Source organism: Mirounga leonina, unplaced genomic scaffold (genome assembly GCF_011800145.1).
Source record: "Mirounga leonina isolate KUSES-001 unplaced genomic scaffold, KU_Mleo_1.0 Mir_126, whole genome shotgun sequence".
Taxonomy (NCBI): Eukaryota; Metazoa; Chordata; class Mammalia; order Carnivora; family Phocidae; genus Mirounga; species Mirounga leonina.
The window spans coordinates 14,482,202-14,503,883 of record NW_023270314.1 but is presented as its reverse complement, the minus strand read 5'-3'; positions in this window follow the sequence as shown (position 1 = coordinate 14,503,883).

Below are 21,682 nucleotides of genomic sequence, written 5' to 3'. Positions count from 1 at the left end.
TTAGGATTTAGTCCTGGGCCATCTTCTCATCCCCTGCTCTTCCTTGCCCCTGTATTGTCATCCACACTCATGGCTTTGGAAGCTATTTACACACATGGATGATCCACAAGTTTGTATCTCTCACTGACCCTCCCTTCAGAGCTCCACTCCAGAATCGTTCCATTTGGATATCTCAAACTTAATATGTCCAACACTGAACTCTTGATTTTCTACCCCCCACCCTCCATGCTCACATCACCAGCCTGCCTTTCCCTAGACTTCCCCAACTGCTCATGACAGAAACTAATAAAAAAACATGACACCTTTCCTCAACCTTAAATCACCAAGTCTCATCAAGTCTCTCTTCATATTCAACCAAATTTACCCAATTCTCTCCATCTTTTGGCATCACCTAGTCCAAGTTAACATCATCGCTTCTCCAGGCTACTGGAACAGCTTCCTCCTGTCCTGCTTCCCCCAGGCCTCCTCCAGTTCATTCTCCACACTGCTGCCAGAGTGATCTTTTAAAACATGAACAGGACAACAGCACTCCTCTGCTTAAAACCCTTTAGTTGCATCCCCTTGTTTGCACAAGAAAATCAAAACCCTTGAGCGTGGCTTAAAAAGCCCTGCATGGTCCTCCTGCATTTCTTCAAATCTACTCATACCAAATACTCCCTCACTGCTTTTGGAATACTCTGTGGCCACATCAACCTTCTTACAATTCCTTGAACATTCCAACCTCCTTCTGATCTCGGGGTCCTCATACAGACCATTCCTTCTGCCTAGAACATGTTTCTCCTAACTTTTCATGTGACTCTTCATCCTTCAGGTTCCACCTTATCAGAGAAATCTCCCCAACTTAAAGTGGTTCTCTTAACGTCCTGTTACTTTCTTCCATCGTTCTTACCCAAATCTCTGATTATACATGTACTTATTTGTTAATTTCTTTAAACCTTACTAGTCTGTAAGTGCCCTGTAAGCTCCTAATGTTCATCTGTATATCATTAGTCCCATGCACAGTGCCTAACACATAGTAGGTACTCAGTAATGTTTGATGAAGGAATAAATTAATAAATTAATGATGAGTTTCAATAAAGGAAACAGAATTTTTAAGATCTCTTATCCTACCCCCTTCAGACTATCTTGAACTCTAACTCCTACCTTCCCTAGGCAGTTCCATATGCTCTGAAACCTTTCTGCAATCAAAATGCTTCTATCCTGTCACATTCTCACAGGGATCCTGCCCTCTTCTGGCCAGTATGGGAACCAATTCTCTTTTGATGGATGCTTAAGGACTAATTTACCTTCCCCTCCCAGAATTTTTATCTTAATCAGCAACTTCTGGACAAAGAGCTTGCCCCAAAATAAAGACTCCAAATCCATTTCTATTTAGGAATGTGTATAAATCAAGTCAATTACCAAACTCTTGAATGACGAACCCATAAATATAACCATGACAGTCTTCATTTGTTAATTCAACACCTATTTATTAACTACTTTGGTTGAGACCTAAGATTTTTCAAGAAGCTCCAGACCCAGTAGGGCAGAAAGATATGGTAAGTAAAAGAATGAAACTCTCGCCTCTGTAGACAACTTCCAATCTCAATTTCCCTTGTCTAAATCACTGAGAAGAAGGATGATCCCCGGGCTATAAATTTAATCAGCAACTACATTATGGCACACCACTAAGATCCTGTCATATTTGATCATGCCTAAGAGAGTATATTTTATGATAAAAGTTAGGGGTAGGATCAAATAAAAGGACTAATGGTACTCTGCAAGGCTCCAGGAGTATGTTTAGGAAACCTAGGCTTAGACGACACTGTCTTTGAGAATCATTAGTGTTTATATGTGTGTGATCCTACAATTGATTGCTGGACAAGGGGAACCACTTGTTGGACAGGGTGTCTGCAACTCACCCTAGTAAGAAGACCTGAAAAAACCAGTCTGGATTTAGAATATGCATACTCACCTTGGGCTACAAGGCACTTGGAATGCCAGAGGCTACCTCAGATTGGCCTGCTGGAGCTGCCTCTCCCTACCACTCTTCCCCACATCACGTTCACCCATAGTAGGATTTCCCAAAAGCTGGGTGGAGTTTCCCCTATGAGAGTTTAGAAAGAAGAGGCACTTTTTTTTAGAAAGGCACACATCTGAGGACAGGGGTGTGAAGTTGGGTGTGGAATATCCACAAGGGAACACCTTCTGAATTGTTCAACTTCTTGGATTAGTTTCTCATAGACTATGGGAAATGTCATAATGTATCATTGTAACTATTTATCATTTTATTATATAATTATTATGTTATATCATTAACATAATAATAAAAACATTAATATATCGTATCATGTTATTACTATAATCCCCCATTTGGTAATTCTCTTTAAATGCACCAAACCTTCAGTAAAATCTCACTTGTCTGTACATCCCTGTGAAATGTGGAGACAAATATAGAAGTAATGCAGTATAAAAATATTCATCAGAATCTTTTATTTGCTGAAAATCAAATTGGCCTAAGTGAAAACAATGAATTCACTGGATCATTGAACTGAAAATCCAAGTGTTCAAACTATGTATTCAAGAATCTCTCTTTTCTTCTTCTAGTGCTGTTTTTCTCCAGGTTGTCTTTATTTTTAAGCAGTCTCTCCCATAATTGGTGGAATGGCCACTCATGGTTCCAATTTAGCAGCTCCAAAAAAGTCAGAACTTCTATTTGCAAAATATTTCAGTAACAGTACTAAGCAGATACTTACTTGCTTCACTGGTCCAACCCCAAAGCCATCACTGTGGCCAGGCATGTCCAAACCTGGGTAAAATGTCTGTCTCCAGATCCAGAAGGGTAGTCAGTTCTCTGAAACACATAGACCAAGTCTGAAATGACAGATCTGGATGACAGATCCAGAGCATTAAAAAAATAGATATGTAAAATGATGTCAAGTATTGATAAATCTTCTAAATAAAAATATAGCAGAGTAAAAGAATAGAGGAGGACAAGGTTTGCTTTTTAGAAAAGGCCAGCAGAGAATGAGGAGTAGGAGAGTTCCGGATATGGGGAATGACAAACGTGAAGGCTCTGAGGGTGGCTGGTGCTGAGAGTATCTGACAGACAGTGGCTCCATGTGGCTGGAGTACAGAAAGCAAGGAGGAAATGGTAGGAGATGAAGAAAAAGAGGGAGACAGGATGTAAATTAGGAACAGCCTTGTAGACCATGGAGAAGGGAGGGTTTATTCTAAATGTAACAGGAAAGTATTGAAGTAATTTGAGCACAGGATTGACATGATGTTTTTTATATTCTAGGAGGATGACTGCTTACTGTTATAGACTTTAGGGGACGTCAGTGGAGGGCAAGAGAGGAAACAGAAGAGTTAGGAGGCACGGTGCGCCAACAAGAGATGAAAGGTAACAGTGGCTTGGGCTGTGGTGGTGGTCGTGGTGGAAGCTGGATACATGGTCAGATTCAAGAATGAGCTTTAAAGTCCATGGCAATAGGATTAGGAGATGGATTTCATAGAGGATGTGAAAGAGAGGAAGGAAGGAAAGAAAGAAAGAAAGAAAGAAAGAAAGAAAGAAAGAAAGAAAGAAAGAAAGAAAGAAAGAAAGAAAGAAAGAAAGAAAGAAAGAAAGAAAAGAAAGAAAGAAAGAAAGAAAGAAAGAAAGAAAGAAAGAAAGAAAGGAAGGAAGGAAGAGAAGGAAGGAAGGAAGGAAAGAAGGAAGGAGGGAAGGAAGGAAGGAAAGAAGGAAAAGGAAAGGAGAGGAAAGGAAAGGAAAGAAGGAAGGAAGGAAGGAAGGAAGAAAGAAGAAAGAAAGAAAGAAAGAAAGAAAGAAAGAAAGAAAGAAAGAAAGAAAGAAGAAAGAAAGAAAGAAAGAAAGAAAGAAAGAAAGAAAGAAAGAAAGAAAGAAAGAAAGAGAAAGAAAGAAAGAAAGAAAAGAAAAGAAAAGAAAAAAAGAAAGAAAGAAAGAAAAAAGAAAGAAACCCAGGGTGATTTCAAGGCTTCATGCTAGAGGAACTAAGAGTTCCATCTAGGTAACAATATGTAAAATATAATGGCAGCACCAGGCGCCTGGGTGGCTCAGTCCGTTGAGTGTCAGACTCTTGGTTTCAGCTCAGGTGGTAAGCTCAGGGCTGTGAGACTGAGCCCCACATTTGGCCCCACGCTCAATGGGGAGTCTGCTTGGATCTCTCTCTCTCTCTCTCCCCCTCTGCCCCTCCCCCCTGCTCATGATCTCTCTCTCACTCTCTCAAATAAATAAATAAATCTTTAAACAAATAATGGAACATGTCACAACACACATTCACACATCCACACACATTTTATTAAAGAGCTCATGGACTCTGTTACTTAGGATCTGCCACTCGCAGTGCCTGCACATGTCTGGTAATCCTAAACATCACTCTCAAGACTAACATCCTTCAGGCCCCCAGGGAAACACTTCTCTCTGTCTCTTGCCCCATACCCTTGAACTGTAAGCATATGAGTGTCCTGAAGGTATGCAGATTGTGTCATTGCCAAGGCTGGACAGGAAACGCTGCTTTCATCTGGGAGACCTTGAGAAGGGGACCTGAGCAGTGCAAGTACTCAGGTAAGAGAGAGAGACAAGTGAAGTCATGTCTTTTCTCTTTCATAAAGAGCATCATTTCCCAGCAATCCTGAGGATCAATTTTCCTGCTTCTCTTGATATTCCGATTTGTGGCCTGGGAGATAGTCTTCAATTGTTCATTATTCAACACTGTCATACATGGCTTCTGAAGAAAAACAATTTGCAACATTTTAAAAACTCAAATCACTCTTAAATTTCTATCTAGATCTAGTTAATGCATAAAATAGAATATTGATTATTTACACTGGTAATTCGATGCCTACTGAGCACTAGATTTTTCAGTACTCTTGCTTTTATAAAAATATTTAATAAGATTTAATTAACTTTTCTTTTTTTTTTTAAAGATTTTATTTATTTATTTGACAGAGAGAGAGATCACAAGTAGGCAGACAGGCAGGCAGAGGGAGAGGGAGAAGCAGGCTCCCTGCTGAGCAAGGATCCTGATGCAGGACTCGATACCAGGACCTGGGATCATGACCTGAGCCGAAGGCAGACGCTTAACCAACTGAGCCACCCAGGCGCCCCTTAATTAACTTTTCAAAATAATAAATTTCAACATATGAAAGTTAGGAGAAGGCAGAGCCCTGCAAAGGCAAGCCTTGAACTTTACAGACACCAGCTTCATATCCTTATCCATGGTCAAGGCATCATGGGTATCTCAGCACCAATACATTGGTATGAACATTTTTGGGAGCTGGAATAGATTTATGCTAATAATTTTGATTTAAACTTTTGATATGCACTAATTTTCATATGTATTTTGCCTTCTAATTTTGTAGACGATTTAAAATATTTAGAATAAATAACTTTCTTGAAAACAAAAATAATTTTAATTGTTAATGTAATATAGACACTTAAGAGATATATTTAATTTTGTATCCACTAAATACTACATTTTATTGTTTAATCTTTTAGATCATAGCTGCCAAATGAAATGAAAATCTTTATTATAAAAATATTTTGTAGAATAACTATATAAAAATACACATAACAATATATAATAATGTGTGAATTCTGTATATCTTTCTTATTACTCATCCAAATATTTCCAGCCTATAAATTAAAGAATGTTTAATAATGATTGATAAATTAAGTTCAGTCATCTTCGATATTTTGCCAACTTCCAGTCTTTTTTTTTTAAGATTTTTTATTTATTTACTTGACAGGGAGAGCACAAGCAGGGGGAGCAGCAGACTGGAGAGGGAGAAGCAGGCTCCCCATGGAGCAGGGAGCCCGATGTGGGACCCTGGGATCATGACCTGAGCCGAAGGCAGATGCTTAACCAACTGAGCCACCCAGGCGCCCCTCAACTTTCAGTCTTATAAAAATAATATTTCCTCTTATTTGTTATTCTGTTATTATGATGATATATTTGACAAGGAAGAGAGAACATATTTTATTGATTAGCTTGATTTATAACTTCTTAAACATTTGGTCATTTGGTATGCAGGCCTCCATTCATGCTCTTGCATGGGTCCTATAAATGTCAGGGGCAGCCTTGTTCAAAACACCGAGAACGCCAAGAAGAGTGTGATTAACTCCCAGAGGCCAGAGAAGGTTCCACTGGGGAGACACACATCAGAGATAGTTAGGAGCTCATCAAGCAAAGTGAAAAGGGCATCCAGAGAGTGGGAACAGCATGTGCAAAGCTGAGTAATCATGTACTGTGAAAAGCAGTTAGCTTGACATGGTTGGACATAAAGCTGTGTGAGGGAAAGGGAATGGCTGGACATAGAGTTAGAATAGTACCCAGAGAAAGACATCTAGAACTGATACTCATCATCTACTACTTTTATTTTTTTATTATTATTATTTTTTAGATTTTACTTATTTATTTATTTGAAAGAGAGAGAGAGAGCACAAGCAGGGGAGAGGAGCAGAGGGAGAGGGAGAGGGAGAAGCAGACTCCCCACTGAGCAGGGAGCCTGATGCAGGACTCGATCCCAGGAGCCCAAGATCATGACCTGAGCCAAAGGCAGACGCTTAACCGACTGAGCCACCCAGGCACCCCTCATCTACTGCTTTTTTTCTTTCAGAAATATCTTTCTGTGCACTTATTATACGTCATGCACCAGGCTAGATGCTGCAGGTACATCTACAAACCAGGCACCATTTCTGCTCTCTGGGAGTTCAGGTACTGGGAGTCTAGTGGGGCAAGGTGTTATGTAAGTCACTGTGCAGGTAGGAAACTTTTGTGTCTTAGGAAGCACCTTGAGTGAGGGATCCTGGTACACATATCTTTGCAAGTCTACCCAGCCCAGGATCTGAATCCAAATAAATACTCTATGAATATTTGCTGAATTGAAGTGAAAAAATTACTGCAGGAATATTTGAATTTATTCTTAAAGCTACACTGCAGGAAGCACATTTGTGAACTATTTCCCAAGGTCTCAAGTCTGAGGGATGTTTGGAATCCATTAGCTAACGAGAAATGCTGTAAGAGAGTCAAAGATTTACAAACAATAAAATATTATAAACGTTAAAATAATAACAAATTATTATTACCCATAATAACAGCTGCCATCTATCAATCACTTAGTATATGCTGATCTCTGTGTTAAGTGCTCTGCATGAATGATCTCTATGACTTCTTCATTCTTATGCCAACCCTATGACATAGATGGAGATACTGATGGGCAGCAAAATGAATTAACCTGCCCTGATACAACTAATTAGCAACAGACTAGATGTTTGAACCCAGGTCCGCCTGGATCTGGAGAGACTTGGAAAGTGTCCCTTAACACACACACACACACGCACACACACACACATGTGTATACATGGAACAGACAGTGCTTTTAAAATAGTCCAAAGAGCTGTGATCACCCTCAGAATGCACTGCCTTGTGGTTTTTTTCTCTCTTGGTGATTTTATAAGATTTGGACAATGGCCACATCTATATGATAAACAGATGGAGTGTGGACTCTTTCCATCTGGCCCATCTCTAAAACATGCTCATCTCAATGGATTGGTCCTGGGGTTTCTGTGGTGAGTGAAAGGATTCTCTAGCCAATATGGAAATACAGTCACTCAATTGATAGAGCTAGGAGACAAGGGTTTCATTTGCAGGGTTCCGAAATCCTGTTAATGAGAATCTATTGCCTCATCAAGGAACCAGTTGAGAGACACAGGTTTTGTGTCTCTTTTTTGGGTTTTGTTTTTGTTTTTGTTTTTTTAATTAGAAGCATTTGCTTCTATCAAAAATGTTTAGAAAAATGTAATTATTAAGAGAGGGGAAAGAATTACTTCTCAGGATACAAAACCTTGATGAAGTTCTACAGATGAAACTTAGTTACTAAGGGCCAGAAGATGATAGGAGAGTTTCCTGAAGAAAGGTAAGGAGCCAGGCCACCATGGGTGGCTGCGCGGGTTGTTCACTGCATAAGGGTTCCTCCTGAGGTGGAACAAAATTTAGCAAGCACTCTGCTTCCAAATCAAGCACACTGGTGCAGGCTGTGTCTACCTAGGAGAAGGAGAACTTTGTTCGAATCTGTATAAATTTACCAAATGTCCTAGTGGCAGCCCTGCCTTAGCTTCCTTCCATTTTAAGGGTATTAGCAGTGACACCAGGTGTTCTTCACCACTCTTCCAAATCCCTCCCACAATTTGAAGCATTTGAGAAACCATATGGTTTAGTAGACTCTAGCTCTGGGCTACCTACCCAGTTCAGTAGCCATTAGCCACATGAGGCTCTTGAGCACTTGGAATGTGATGGATACAAATTGACATGTTCCAGGGGCGCCTGGGTAGCTCAGGCATCTGACTTCAGCTTGGGTCGTGATCTCGGGGTCCTGGGATCGAACCCTATATCAGGCTTCCTGCTCAGCAGGGCACCTGCTTCTCCATCTCCCTCTGGCCCTATACCTGCTTGTACTCTCTCTCTGTCAAATAAATAAATAAAATCTTAAAAAGAACAACAAATTGATGTGTTCTGTAAAGGTAAAATATACCTCATATTTTGAAGACTTAGTAATGAAAAGAATGTAAAATATTCATTAATTTTTATACTGATTAAGTGTTAAAAATCACGATAATTTAAAATATTAAGTTAGAAATAATTTCACTTGTTTCTTTTTACTTCTTAAAGGTGGCTAGAAGGAATTTTAAAATTACATGTTTGGGGTGAGGGGTTGGTGCCAGATGGTGGTGTAGGACCTCACCTCCTCCCGTGGACACATCAAACCTATAACTACATATGGAATAATTCCCATTGAAGAAGAACAGAAAACTAGCTGAACAGCTGCCCCAGCAAAGGATAAAAGGGCCACACTTTTATCCACAAAGGATAAAAGGATGGACAGGAGAGGCAAAGATGTGGTCTTACCAAAAACCCCAACCCCGGTACAGCAAGCCACAATAGGGAGGGATCTCACAGGCCCAGAGCCTCTCCCTGAGAAGTGAAGGGTTTTTGTACCACATCAGTCACCCTAATCCTTAGAACCTGTACAAGACAGACAAGGACCCCAAAACATCTGTCTTTGGAAACCAACAGAGCTTCCATCCAGAAGACCCAGGAACTGTGGGAATCTGAGATACTCCTTTTGAGAGGCTTGCCTGTGGACTGGTTCATCCTGGGAACCAGCACAAAGGCAGCAGTTTGAGAGATAAGGGGATCCTCTGTGAGGGTGATTCATTTGCTAATCTTAAAGCGTTTGCTGGAGGGGCAGAAGTTAGTTGGGATTTTCCTCAGGAATGGAGGTTGTAGTGAGTGCCAATTTTTCATTCCCTTACAACCTCGCTAGCACAGGCAGGCACATATGGACACAACCTCACTAGAGCCAAAGGCATGCCCCACTCCCAGTGCTCTTCTCCAGCATCATTAAAGCATGGGCCTGCCCAGCCCCCGGTACTGTTTCCTGGCCTTGCTAAAACCACAGTCACACCTCAACACTCTCCAGCAGCTGAAGCCAGGGGACAACCTCAGTCCACACAGGGAACACCTCCAGATTGCCTGGCTCTGGTGGCCAAAGAGTCTTGTGTTCCTGGCCCCACAGAACTGTAACAATCAGAAAGACAGTTCTGGGCAGGATACCATACCCAGAGCACTGCACAGATGGCAGGCTAACACACACCTCCAGTCTGCAGGTGAAAAAGGCCCACTGAATTGTCTTGGAGCTTCAACCTGAGGGATAAGCTTCAAGTTTGCCAAACAATAAAGGCTATAGAGGGGCTCTCAGGGAACATAGGCAGGGAGATACCATCTATGTGCTCTCCTTACTATAGCTTGCTACTACTTCCCAGAAGATGCCCCAGCTCTTGCAACTCTCACCCAAGGGTTGCTTCCAGATCTCTTAGTCTGAAGGTCAGCAGGGTCTACAATTGCAGCCCCACAGGACTGTATATATTTGGATACTTGAGAAGCTGCTGCCTGAGGATCTGGCTGGCAGCCTGAATGTAGGTGCTGACGGAGTTCTCTCCCTTTGGAACACTGACTAGTCCTGCCAGACCCTCAACCACTGGGACCTATCAAGAATAAATCAAGCTAAAAATATGGAAGCAGCACAAACAAATGGGTAAAGAAGTTGTGGTATATATATATAATGGAATATTACTCAGCCATGAAAGAGAATAAAATCTTGCCATCTGCAGCAACATGGTTGGATCTAGAAAGTATAATACTAAGCAAAATAAGTCAGTCAGAGAAAGAAATACCATATGATTTCACTCATAGTGGAATTTAAGAAACAAAACAAAACAAAAAAAAAGGAGAAAAAAGAGTGAGACAAACCAAAAAAATGGAATCTTAATTATAGAGAACAAACTTATGATTACCAGAGGGGAGGCGGGTAGGGGGATGGGTGACATAGGTGAAGAAGATTAAGAGTACATTTATCTTTTTATTATTATTATTATTATTATTATTATTATTATTATTATTATTATTTTTAATTTGACAGAGAGAGACACAGCGAGAGAGGAAACACAAGCAGGGGGAGTGGGAAATGGAGAAGCAGGAGTGAGAGAGGGAGAAGCAGGCTCCCTGCTTAGCAGGGACTCGATGCAGGACTCGATCCCAAGACTCTGGGACCATGACCTGAGCTGAAGGCAGATGCTTAATGACAACCACCCAGGCGCCCAAGAGTACATTTATCTTGATGAGCACTGAGTAATGTATAGAATTGTTGAATCACTGTATTGTACACCTGAGACAAATATAACAGTGTATGTTAACTATACTGGATTTAAAATTAAAAAAAAAAAAATAAATCAGGCTATTTAAACAATCACAAACATTTAAGAGAAGACTAAGAGCTAGGGCAAGTTTGAACAAGAAGGATCATCACCTACCCATGTCCATTTCTTCAAGACTGGGAGAGGTAGATGCTTCACCTCACACAGAGAGAGTCAAACAAACACAGAGAATCAGGCAAAATGAGAAAACAAAGGAATATGTTCCAAAAGCAAGAATAAGAAAACCCTAAGAGAAAGACCTTAATGAAACAGAGATAAATAATCTACCTAATAAATAATTCAAAGTAATGGTCATAAAGATGCTCACCAAACTTGGGAAAAGAATAAATGAACACAATAGGAACTTCAAAAAGATAGAAAATACCAGAAAATCTCAGCACTGAAAAATACAATAACTGCGCTCAAAAATACACTAGAGGGAATCAACAGCAGATTAAATGAAACAGACGAATGGATCAGTGACTTGAAAAACAGGGCAGTAGGCCTCACCCACTCAGAATAGCAAAAGGAAAAAAAGGAAAAATGAACTAAAAAAAATAAAGACAGCTGAAGAGACATATGGGACACCATCAAGGAAAGTAGCATTCACATTATAAGAGTCCCTGGAGGAGAAGAGAGAGGGAAAGTGGCAGAAAAATTATTTAAGGGAATTATAGCTGAAAACTTCCCTAATCTGGGGAAGGAAACAGACGTCCAGGTCCAGGAAACACAGAAAGTTCCAAATAATATGAACCCAAAGAGATTCACACCAAAATACATTATAATTAAAATGTCAAAATGTGAAGATAAAGAAACTTAAAAGCAGCAAGAAAAACAACTTGTTAAGGCTATGAGATGATTTTTCAGCAGAAACTTTGCAGGCCAAAAGGCAGGGGGATGATGTAGTCAAAGTGCTGAAAAGGAAAAACTGCCAACCATGAATGCTCTACCCAGCAAGGCTAAAATTCAGAATTGCAGGAGAAATAAAAGTTTTCCAGGCAAGCAAAAGCAAATGGAGTTTATCATCACTAAACCAGCCTTCTAAAAAATGTTAAAGGGACTTCTTTACACTGAAAAGAGAAAGCACTAACTAATAACAAGAAAACATATGAAAGCGAAAATCTTGCTGGCAAAGATGAATATGTAGTAAGAGTAGTGGAATAACTACGTATAAGGCTAGTACAAAGGTTAAAGCAATAAAATTAACTATAATTACAATAATCAGTTAAGGGATACCCAATATAAAAGATGTAAAATGTGACATCAAAACCATAAAATGTGGGTTGGGGGAGTAAATATGTAGTTTTCAGAATAAGTTCAAATTTAAGTTGCTACCAACTTAAAATAGACTGGTATATACATAGGGTGTTATATATGAAACTTACGGTAACCACAAAAGAACCTACAGTAGATACACAAAAGATAATAAGAAAGAAATCAAAACATAGCACTAAAGAAATTCATCAAACCACAAGGGAAGAGAGCAAGAGAACAAGAAAGAAACAGAGAGGAACTATGAAACAGCCAGAAAACAGTGAACAAAATGGGAATTAGTACATACCTTTGGAAAATTACTTTAAATGTAAATGGACTAAATTCTCCAATTAAGAGACATACAGTGGTAGAATGGATTATAAAACAAGACTCAATTATATGTTGCCTACAAGAGACTTACTTCATATCTAAGACACACACAGACTGATGTAAAGGGTTGGAAAAAGATTATCCTTGCAAATGGAAACAAAAAGAAAGCTGGGGTAGCTATACTTATAGCAGAAAAAATATACTTTATTTTTTTAACTTTTTTTCTAAAGCTTTACTGTACCATTGCTACCACATTGTTTCCACAGTGTGGAAAAATATACTTTAAAATAAAGACTGTATTAAAAGAAAAAGAAGGACATTACATAATGATAAAAGAGTCAATCTAACAGATAATATAGCATTTGTAAATATTTACACACCCAACATAGAAACACCTAAATATATAAAGCAAATATTAATAGAGGGAGGAATTGACAGCAATACAATAATAGTAAGGAACTTTAATATCCCACTTACATCAATGGGTAGACCATCCAGAAAGAAAATCAATAAGGAAACATCTGCCTTAAATGACACATTAAACCAGATGAAGTTAGTAGCTATATACAGAACGTTCCATCCAAAAGCAGCAGAACATACCTTCTTCTCAAGTGCACATGGACTATTCTCCAAGATAGATCAAATATTAGGCCACAAAACAAATCTCAATAAATTTAAGAAGCTTGAAATCATATCAAGCATCTTTTCTGACCACAATGGCATAAAACTGAAATCAATTATAAAAAGAAAAGCAGAAAAATCACAATACATGGAGATTAAACAACATGCTACTAGGCAACAATGGGTCAATGGAGAAATCAAAGAGGAAATTGAAAAAATACTTTGAGATGAAAGAAAATGGAAATACAACAACCCAAACTCTATGGGATGTGGTAAAAGCTGTTCTAAGGGGGAAGTTCATGGCAAGACAGGCCTACTTCAAGAAACAAGAAAAATCTCAAGTAAATAATTTAATTTTACAAAAAAAAGAATTAGAAAAAGAAAAAACAAATGAAGCCCAAAGTTATTAGAAGGAAGGAAATACTAAAGATCAGAGAGGAATAAATTAAATAGAAACTAAAAAAGAAAGAAGAAAGAAAGAAAGAAAGAATCAATGAAACTAAGAGATCATTCTTTGAGAGAATAAACAAAATTTACAAACCTTTACCTAGACTCACCAAGAAAGAGAGAGAAGGTTCAAATAAATAAAATCAGAAATGAAAGAGAAGTTACAACTGACACCACAGAAATTCATATAAAAGATCATAACAGGGGCACCTAGGTGGCTCAGTTGGTTAAGCGTCTGCCTTCAGCTCAGGTCATGATCCTGGGGTCCTGGGATCAAGCCCCACGTCCAGCTCCCTGCTCAGTGAGAAGCCTGCTTCTCCCTCTGCCTGCCACTCTGCCTATTTGTGCTCTTTCTCTCTATCTCTCTGTCAAATAAATAAATAAAATTTTCAAAAAAAAAGATCATAAGAGACTACTATGAACAATTATATTTCAACAAGCTAGACAGCATAGAAGAAATTGATAAATTCCTTGAAACGTACTATCTTTTAAGACTGAATTATGAAGAAATAGAAAATTTGAAAAGACCAATTTCTAGTAGGAAGATTCAATCAGTAATCAAAAACTTCCCCAAAAACCAAAGTCCAGGACCAGATGGCTGCAATGGTAAATTCTACCAAACATTAAAAAAAAAATCTTTTCAGAAAATTGGACAGGAAGGACCTTTCCAAATTCATTTGACAAGGCCAGCATTACCCTGATACCAAAACCAGACAAGGACGCTACCATAAAAAAAGAAAATTATATATGATCAACCTAGATGCAAAAATCCTCAACAAAATATTAACAAACTGAATTCAGCAATACATTAAAACGATCATACACCATGATAAAGGGGAACTTAATTCAGGGATGTTCAACATCCACAAATCAATCAACATGATATACTACATAACAAAATGATGGATAAAAATTATATGATTATCTCAACAGACAGAGGAAAAGCATTTTACAAAATTCAACATCCATTTATGATAAAAATCTCTTAACAAAGTGGGGAGAGAGGGAACATACCTCAACATAATAAAGGCCATACATGACAAGCCCACTGTTGACTTCATACTCAACTATGAAAAGCTAAAAGATTTTCCTCTAAGATCAGGAACAAGAAAAGGATGCCCACTCTTTCCACTTTTATTGGTCATAATACTGGAAGTAGTAGCTGAAGCAATTAGGCAAGAAAAAGAAATAAAAGGCATCCAAACAGGAAAGGAAGAAGTAAAACTGTCACTATTTGCAGATGATAAAAATTCAACATACAGAAAACCCTAAAGACTCCATCAAAAACACTTAGAACTAATAAGTGAACTCAGTAAAGTTACAGGATACAAACTCAATATACAGAAATCTGTAATATTTCCATTAAGAAAACAATCTTGGGGTGCCTGGGTGGCTCAGTTGGTTAAGCCTCTGCCTTCGGCTCAGGTCATGATCTCAGGGTCCTGGGATTGAGCCCCATATCAGTCTCAGCAGGGAGCCTGCTTTTCCCTCTTCCCCTGCTGTTCCCCCTACTCGTGCTTGTTCTCTCTCTCTCTCTGTCAAATAAAAAAATAAAATCTTAAAAAAATAAAACAATCTCTTTTACAATGACACCAGAAAGAATAAAATACCTGTGAGTAATTTTTTTTCTATGCCACCTGGGAATAAATTTAGCCAAGGAGGTGAAAGACCTATACCCTGAAAACTATTTGACACTGATGAAAGAAACCAAAGAAATCACAAGCAAATAGAAAGATATTCTGTGCTAATGGATTGGAAGAATTAATATTGTTAAAATGTCCATACTACCCAAAGCAATTTACAAATTCAATGCAATCCCTATCAAAATTCCAATGGCATTTTTCACAGAACTAGAACAAATAATTTTAAAATTTGTGTACAACCACAAAAGACCTCTAATAACCAAAGCAATCTTAAGAAAGAAAAAAAAAGCTGAAGGTATCACACTCTCTGATTTCAAACTGTACTACAAAGCTATGGTAATCAAAACAGTATGGTATTGGCATAAGAACAGACACATAGATTAATGGAACAGAGTAAAGAACCCAGAAATAAACCCATACATATTTGGCCAATTAATTTATGGCAAAGGAGGCAAGAATATATAATGGGAAAAGGACAGCCCCTTCAATAAATGGTACTGGGAAAACTGGACATACATAGCTAGTGCAAAAGAATGACACTGAACCACTGTCTTACACTATACACAAAAACTAAGTTGAAATAATTTACAGAATTGAATATAAGACCAGAAATTATAAAACTTCTGGAAGAAAACAAAGATGGTAAGCTCCTTGACATCACTCTTATATATATTTTTGGATCTGACTACAAAGTGAAAGCAAAAAGAAAACAAGTAGAACTACATCAAGCTAAAATCTTCCTCACACTGAAGGTAACTATCAATAAAATAAAAATACAACGTTCTAAATGGGAGAAGATATTTGCAAATCATATATCTGCTAAAGGGCTAATACCCAAAATATACAAAGAGTAAGAAAGCAAACAATTTGATTAAAAATGGGCAGAAGATCTGAATAGACATTTTTCAAAGAAAACATACAGATGGCCAACAGGCACATGAAAAGTTGCTCAACATCACTCATCATCAGGGAAATGCAAATCAAAACCACAATGAGATAGCACCTTACAACTATCAGAATGGCTAAAATCAAAGAGATAAGAAATAACAAGTGTTAGGTTGCAGAGAAAAAGAACCTTCATACATTGTTGGTGGGGATGTAAGCTGAGGCAGCCACTCCGGGAAAACGGTATGAAGATTTCTCAAAGAATTAAAAATAGAACTACCATATCATCCAGCAATTCTACTACTGGGTATTTTATCTGAAGAATACAAAAACACTAATTAGAAAAGATACATGCACCTTTATGTTCATCGTAGCTTTATTTACAATAGTCAAGATATGGAAAGAACCTAAGTGTCTGTCAGTGATGAATGGATACAGATGTGATATATATATATATATGTACATCTGTAGATGTGTATATACATATACAATGAATGGAATACTACTTATCCAGAAAAAAAGAAGGAAATCAGACCTTAAGGGTATTATGGACCTTAAGGGTCTTATGCTAAATGAAATCAGCCAGAGAAAGACAAGTGCCATATGATTTCACTTATATGTAGGATCTAAAAAACAAAACAAATGAACAAACAAAACAAAACTCATAGATAATGAGAACAGATTAGTGGTTGTCAGAGGGGAAGAGTTTTGGGGGTGTGGGCCAAAAGGGTGAAGAGAGTCAATTGTATGGTGAGGATGGTAACTACACTGATTATGATAATCGCTTTGTGGTATACACAAATATCAAATGATAATATTGTTCACCTGGAACTGATATAATATTTTATACCAATTTTACCCCAATAAATAAAATAATAAAATAACATACGTGGCCTGCATTAGACTTCTGTTAGAGCTATTGTAGAGTCTGTCAGAGAAGACTTAAATACCCTCCTATCCACTTACCAGTTCTGCTTCTTTGGGCAAGTTCTTTAATCACTTCTTTCATATAAAAATGAATTTACCAAACAAAAGGCAGAAAGAGACCCATAAATACAGAGAACAAACTGATGGTTGCCAGAGGAGAAAGGGTGGGGAAATGGGCAAAATGGATGACAGGGAGTGGGAGACACAGGTTTCCAGTTATGGAATGAGTAAGTCACAGGAATGAAAGGTGCAGCATGGGGTATACAGTCAATGAGATCAAATGGCAATTCATGGGGACAGGTGGCAGCTACTTTTGTGGTGAGCCCAGCATAATGTATAAACTTACTGAATCACTACATTGTACACCTGAAACTAATGTAACACTGTGTGTCAACTATACTCAAATTACAAGTAATAATAATAAAAATGAGCTTATAACCTCACAGTGTTATTTCTGATGATTAAGCATTCCTGAAGCAGGTGGGTGTTCTCAGCTTCCAAAACACGGGTTGAAGTTTCATGCCAGACTCAAGCCAGAGCCTCCAGCCAGGGAAAAAGACCTTGCAAAGGACCTTGCCTTGGAACATCATTTTCACTTTTCAGAAATCCTGCCTTTGCGTCCAAGAAGCCTGCTAGCACCAAGGAACCATTCTTGCTGGCATTGTCTGGTGCCATCTGTCTGCACCACACTGAGCACAGGCACCCAGATAACAAGGTTCTCAAGGCCAAGATGCAGATCTATTGCCTTCACCAGGGTCTCTACTTCTAGGTCATGTGTTTCCATCAGGACTAGTCATTGCACCATAAAAATATTCTGTTCTTTCCTGCTTTCAGGGAACTAAAAACAAACAAAATCCAACCCTTCTGCAACCATAATACTCACTATGTCTGTATCCAGCTTTTTCTTAGACAGGGGGGAATGTTCATTATTTCCATTTTTGAAAAGGCTGCAAAGATCTTTATGTCTTGGTCCAGATGTATTTCTTTGTGGGTACATTTACAATGTTTTTATTCACAAATTAGAAAGCTGGGACAGATGTGTTAATATAAATGCTCAACTTCTGACTGAGGCTTTGTCTACTCATTCCATGTTTTGGGGGGGATCGACACCAGATATCCAGGGGCCAACAAGTCATAACCTGAGTCAATTGCGTGTTTCACAAATATTTGTTTCTCAACCACAACCTCACATGCCTCCTGGTGATTCACTTGGTTCACTTTTCCACTAAGGCTTGTCCCTGGAATGCTACAACTGCAGTTTTCCCTACAAAGAAACTGACTAACTGATAACTCAAATCCAACTGACAAAGAAAACAGCAATAAAAAAAAAAAAATGGGTCACTATCTGCTGATCAGATCTAATCTCAGAGAATCATGCAACTTTCTGAGTTTTATAATTTTCTAGCTAAAATCAGAGAGTTAAACTATGTGCCGAAGTCTTTGGGAGGGATTGTGGGGGGGAAGTGGATCAGAATAAAAGACAGGTAACAAGTATCATTTATTTTAAGAAATCTACTCAATTAATTTCCGTGATATTTGGGAGTTCTGGAATTGCCTAGCCCTGGTTATAATACATCAGTGGCGGGGTGCTTGGGTGGCTCAGTCATTAAGCGTCTGCCTTCAAGCTCAGGTCATGATCCCAGGGTCCTGGGATGGAGCCCCGCATGGGGTTCCCTGCTCCACGGGAAGCCTGCTTCTCCCTCTCCCACTCCCCCTGCTTGTGGTCCCTCTCTCGCTGTGTCTCTCTCTGTCATATAAATAAATAAAATCTTTAAAAAAATTAATACATCAGTGGCTCCACACTCCCTAATGTAAACCAAACAAACCCAACTCCTTAGCATGGAATTGAGGCCCTCCATCATCATGCCAGCCCATAGATCCTCTTTTCCAATATTGACTCTCTCCCTTATCCCTGCCTCCTCCCCTTCAGAATGATCTCACTGCTATGGCTCCATCCATACCATGTCGTGTCATGTCTCCGTATCTTTGCACATGCTGTTCTCTTGGCTTTTTCCACATCTTTATCTGCCAGCATCACTCCAAACCCTGCTTAATCATGGCCTCTTCTACAAATTATCCATGGCAGTGACCCCACAAGAGACCCCCTAAGGCTCCTCTATTTTTTACCTTAGCATTACAGACCTGATTACAGCTATGACACAGTGTCCACTGATCTGGGTAGGTGGCGGTCTCCTCTTCCAATATGTCCATTCTTTGTGGATGAAACATTGTGATTCAATTCCCTGATCAGGCTGGGCCTTGTACAGCTTTCTCTGCACCATATGGTTGTTGTGATGCCTCCTTAAAATGCATTCTCTGAAAGATTTTTCCAGGCCTCACCTCCTACACCTGTTCTGGGCCCAGTTACTCACTCTTCTTCCAGCACTTGGTTTTACTCTTTGTGATCTGCTTTGGGCTTAATGTTTTAGATCCATCCACGTTTCCAGCACCAGACTTTGCCTTGAATGCCAAAAACTTACAATCTTAGGTCTGTTTTGATCAATCCCAGTACATGGACAACCACCAAAGCCCGAGTCCTGTCCTTTGGTTCAGCCAGCAGAGGGGAACTTCTCATCTCTGTACAGACAGGATTGCAGAATGAAGTTAGCCTCACTTTGCAGACAAGGGATACACCTTCGTTCTTCTTCACTTGTGTGCCTCCTCACTCCCGTCAACCTCTACCTCCACAGGAGCAGATTTTCAAAAAGTTTGAAGGGTGAGTGGCAGCAGCTTCCCAAACAGATTGGGTGGCCCCACTGGAGCCCATCAGGCTTATCTTACCCAGCCTTCCTCTCCCCCTTTTTGCCTGTCTCTTTTCTCCCTCAAGTTGCTGGAAATGCTTTCAGAGCCATCACTTACAATAGAATTAGTAGAATTTGTCCAAGCCTGTCTGAAATGGGGTACAAAAACCACAAGAATGAAGTTGTGTGCTTTTTTAATTTAATACTTGGCAATTCTTCTCAAATATGAATCTTGATATGGGAGAGGGATCGGAATAAGCTATACTCCTTGTCAGACTCTGTTATGTGAGCATGAATCTCCTCCTGGGGCCATTTTGCCTCAAAGAGTGTGTTTTGAATCTTCTCTGTCTTGGAGAAACCCGCAGGAGCTGTGAGTAAGAATGGTGGCATGCAGGGGCCTGGGTGTGGAATGGGAAGGCTCCAGAGTTTCTGGGAAAGCAACATAATTGTGGTAGAAAGAATTTCTAGGCAATAGTGATTTCAGGGAATAAAGGTGAAAGTAAAGGGAAAATAAAGCTCAGAAATGAAAATGAAGGATCAAGTGACCTTCCTTTTCAATGCCCTGATTAAGCCTATTATTCCCCAACTGATGAAGAGAAGATCCAGTGTTGGGATTATGAACTTGTGCTGTCCATGCTGGCTTCATATCTAGAAGGTAAAGGGAGTTCTCAGGTCCCTAGCTGGAGGAAAGGGCACCTAAGGAGGTCAGAGATGTCATGGTTAGTTCCAGATCTCACAAAGGGAAGGGAAGAACTGGTCTTGTTCATGCAGCCTTTTCTTGTGGAAGCCTATGGTGGCCTATAAACAACTGCAAGGAGCCCTCAAATGGTACAAGACTCACCTCTGACATCTCCTCTACTTTTGTATTTCAGCATGGATTAATGGCTCATGATATTGCTTGACAGTGCTTTATTAAAACCAGAACTAACTTCCTTTGAATTTTAGATATGGATAAGATTTATTCAGAGACCACTGAGAATCGGTTGGATTCCAATGGAAAGGTATAAAATCTTGTTTTCACATAGAGCCCCATTGCTCTCAGTGTTTGAAATAAGGCCCTAACCCCACAGGAAGGCAATTTGCAGTTCACCTCAGTGAGCCCTGGAGAGAGAGGAGAAGCCAAGGAGAAAGTTCCTCTGAGAATCAGTCAGAAAGCTAGGCCTGTGTTTCTCAATACATTGAGATCATCTGGGTGTTTTTTAATTCCCATAGAAAGAAGATAAGCTCAAAAGATTCTAAAAATGGAAAACTAGGGCAATTATTGGAGTAGCTGGAATACAGCTGCTGCCTCAACTATAAGATGAGAAGAAAAATGAAATATTAAATGATATTCACTTAACATATGAAATATATTAACTTTTTTTTTTTTTAAGATTTTATTTATTTATTTGACAGAGAGATAGGGAGAGCAGGAACACAAGCAGGGGGAGTGGGAGAGGGAGAAGCAGGCTTCCCGCCGAGCGGGGAGCCCGATGTGGGGCTCGATCCCAGGACCCTGGGATCACGACCTGAGCCGAAGGCAGACGCTTAACGACTGAGCCACCCAGGCGCCCCTGAAATATATTAACTTAATAACTTATATATTAAGCTATATTATCAATGTATTAATGATTTATTAAACATTATTTTATAAATATAACTTATTAATCTAATTACAACTATTAATTTAATAACTATTAATATTAGATACATGTTTGATTTAACATATACAAAAGGTATTGGATGAGACACCATCCAACCTTCAAAGAAATTTAACTCCTATATATATAAGAGTTCTAGAGATTAAAAAAAAGGAGTAGCTCCCCAGCTCCTTTTGTGAAGCTAGCAAAACCTTGATGTTAAAATTCCACAAGGCAAAAATAAAATAAAATAAAATTCCACAAGGGCAGTATAGTATGAGAAAAACTATATGCTAAACATAGTTATAAACATAGATGTACAAACTTCTGGTAAAATTTAACATTTATTTATTAATCTTTTACAAAAGCAAGTGAGGCAGAGAAAGAGTAGAGAGGAAGGGAAGAAGAAAAAAGGAAGAAGAAAGAAAGAAAGAAAGAAAGAAAGAAAGAAAGAAAGAAAGA